This window comes from Sciurus carolinensis, chromosome 16, assembly GCF_902686445.1.
Source record: "Sciurus carolinensis chromosome 16, mSciCar1.2, whole genome shotgun sequence".
NCBI lineage: Eukaryota > Metazoa > Chordata > Mammalia > Rodentia > Sciuridae > Sciurus > Sciurus carolinensis.
The window spans coordinates 23,957,173-23,960,773 of NC_062228.1; the positions used below are offsets into that span (position 1 = coordinate 23,957,173).

General features: G+C 37.7%; 1 non-coding gene across 1 annotated transcript; it reads right to left on the reverse strand.

Annotated features, from left to right (window-relative positions):
- Window positions 1-1,683: 1,683 nt before the first annotated feature.
- On the reverse strand, window positions 1,684-1,756 carry Trnae-cuc (transfer RNA glutamic acid (anticodon CUC)). Its single transcript has one exon. It is a non-coding gene; the product is annotated as a tRNA-Glu (tRNA).
- Between the last annotated feature and the right edge of the window lie 1,845 nt (window positions 1,757-3,601).

Consider the following 3,601-nt stretch of genomic DNA (forward strand, 5'->3'; position numbering starts at 1 on the left):
AAAAGTCATTGCATAGCAACAGACATCACACAGCATTTACATACAGATTTCTCAGCGAAGGATCGGAATCTAATTTTCAGAGGTATCTCTTCATATTTTTTAAAATGTCCAGTTTTCAACCCCAACTTCCAAGACATGCAACAATCAAGAAAATATGACACATAAGCAGTTAAAAGTAAATAAAAACTGCCCCCAAGTTTTATTGAGCTTACTAGAGTAATATTTTAAATCAGCTACATTACATACATTGAAAATTTTAAAGGATATCATATCTAAAGTATAATATCTCTTCAAATGGATAATACCAATAAAGTGATAGCCCATAAAGGAAGGAACCAAATAGAACTCTTGTGTTTCAAAAGTAAAATAATTGAAGTGAAAAAGTAAAATCGAGAGAGGAGCCCCACAGCAGGTAGAAGAAATTGTTAGCAAACCTGATGGTCAGTCAGTTGAGATGTGAGAGAGTTCACTAAATATCAGCAGTTCCACTTAGCTAAGCTCACTTGGCTCTGCCAACTTCCAACCATACCTGACTTATGTGTGCTAAATCGATGCTCTGTGTGGTGTGCTGAGCTCTGGTGGTTGTCTGTCTCATAGAATAACCGTAGCCATAGTTAAGTATCAGAGACTGGAAGCACCCCAAGAACCACTTGCATATCTACACTGTTCACTACTATTCATACAATGCCTGGTACATAGTAGGTGCTCTCCACATAGTTATTTAAGTGACTTGACTTTAAATGTAAAATGCCCTCTGATTTTAGCTTCTGTCTCCTCATTCATAGAATAAGACAACTGAAGTTTTTATCTTATCTCTATTCTCAAGACTCAGTTGCGTAACTATTTACATACAGGTTGTCTGTGAAATTATATCACCTCTTCAATCATATAAAATGATGATGTTGTCCATAAAGTAATGAAAAGATTATTGAATACTCAGAAGGCCAAATGTTGGAAGTAACTTGTAAACCGTGTTGACAAGTGATCTTCCTATACTTGGAAAAAATGTTGTATAAGTGAGCTCTACCTTGTTAACCTTCTCAGGTATGGTATTCTAATATATTACATCTTCTCTCTTAGTCCTCACCTCCCCACCACCACCATGCAACATGTACTTATAAGAGGAAAAAAAGACTTTATCCCATAGTTACATTTAGATAATAATATTTTAGCCCAGTTCCCATTAGCTTTGTGTTGCTAGGACCAATATACCTGACAAGAAACACTTAAAGGAAAAAATATTAATTGTGACTCATGGTTTCAGAGGTTCAGTTCTTCGTCAGCCAACTCCATTGTTCTGGTCTGAGGTGAGACAGATCATCATGGCAAGAGTCTGGTGGAGGAGTGCAGCTCACCTCATGGTGGCCAGGAAGGGAGTGGTGTGCAACGGAAAAAATTCAAAACCCAAAGGATGCCCCCAGTGATCTGTTTCCTCCAACCATACCTTACCTGCTCATAGTTACCACCTAGTTAATCCACTCAATTGGATCAACCCATTGATTAGGTTTTACCTCACATAATCTAATCATTTCACTTCTGAACATTCTTACAGTGTCTCACAGAGTATTTTGGGGGGACACCTCATATCCTAGCCACAAAAAAATAACATTTTGGCATAAGTCAAACTGCATTTTGACTATGAAAGTGTTTCTCATGGACCTATTTTTTTTATTTTTATTTTTTTTGTGGTGCTGGGGGTTGAACCCAGGGCCTTATGCTTGAGAGGCAAGCACTCTACCAACTGAGCTACATCAAACACTACCTATTATTCTTTAGTGTTCTAGATCGTAATGGGGAAATGAGGTGAGAAGATCCAAACAGATCCTCGAAATTAACATTCAAGAACAAAATTCTTGTCCACCCGGGTGGCAGGCCTGGACAGTGGGAAGCTTCTTGGAGCAGGGCAGGGCAGTGAGTGACTTCCCCGAGCAGCCTGGCTCCCTCAGGCGGCAGGCCTGGTCCATAACCAGCTTCTCAGAGCAGGCCTGTGCAGTGAGAGCTTTTCTGCACAGAGCCAACCCACAGCCCTGGACCCAGCAGTGGGCTAGGGGCAGCTTTCTTGGGAAACACTACATTATCAAGTTCCTCAAAGACTTCAGGCTACTGAAGGCTGAGAGGTGATATACTGGAAATCTACAGGGACACTATAAGCCAATAGAGGAAATCTGCAATGTCTCAAAGTCCCACTGATACCTGGCCAATATGAGAAAACAAGGGAAGAAAATGTCCCAAACAAACCTAGATGCTATATCAATAAAACTCAATGACAGCATGGCAGAAGAAATGTCAGAAATGGAGTTCAGAGTGTACATAATTAAAACAATCAGAGAAGCAAACAAGATGAAAGAGCAAATGCAGGCATTAAATGATGAGATGAAAGAGCAAATGCAGGCATTAAATGATCGCACCAATTGACAGTTAAAAGAGTAAATATGGGAAGCAAAAGATCATTTCAATAAAGAGTTAGAGACACTGAAAAAAAAAAAAAACAAACAGAAATGAGGGAAACAATAAATCAAATTAAGAACTCCATAGAAAGCATAACCAATAGTATAGAACACCTGGAAGACAGAACCTCAGATATTTAAGACAAAATATTTAATCTTGAAAACAAAGTTGACCAAACAGACAAGATGGTAAGAAATCATGAACAGAATCTACAAGAATTATGGGATATCATGAAAAGACCAAATACAAGAATTATTGGGATTGAAGAAGGCTTAGAGAAACAAACCAAATGAATGAATAATCTATTCACTGAAATAATATCAGATTATTTCCCAAATCTGAAGAATGAAATGGAAAATCAAGCACAAGAGACTTATAGGACTCCAAATACACAAAATTAGAACAGACCCACACCAAGGCATATTATTATTAAAATACCTAACATACAAAATAAAGACAAAATTTTAAAGGCTGCAAGAGAAAAGAATCAAATTACCTTCAGGGGTAAATAATAAGGATACCAGCAGATTTTTCAATCCAGACCCTAAAAGCTAGAAGGGCCTAGAACAACATTTACCAAGCCCTGAAAGAAAACAGATGCCAACCAAGAATCTTATACCCAGCAAAACTTACCTTCAGATTTGACGATGAAATAAAATCCTTCCATGACAAACATAAGCTAAAAGAATTTACAAAAAGAAAGCCAGCATTACAGAACATTCTCAGCAAAATATTCCACGAGGAAGAGATGAAAAACAATGATGCAAATAAGCAAAGGGAGAAACTAGCCTAAAGGAATAGCCAAATAAAGGAAAAACCAAGTCATGTCAAAAAAACAAAAATGAGTCAAATGACTGGGAATACAAATCTTATTACAATAATAACCCTGAATGTTAATGGCCTGAACTCATCAATCAAAAGACATAGACTGACATTAGATTAAAAAGAAAAATCCAAAAACATGCTGCCTGCAAGAGACTCACCTCATAGAGAGAGATACCCACAGACTAAAAGTGAAAGGATGGGAAAAAGCATATCATGCACATGGACATAGCAAAAAAGCTGGAGTATCCATCCTCATATCAGATAATGTGGACTTCAAGCCAAAGTTAGCAGAGGGATAAAGAAGGACATTTCATACTGCTTAAGGGAA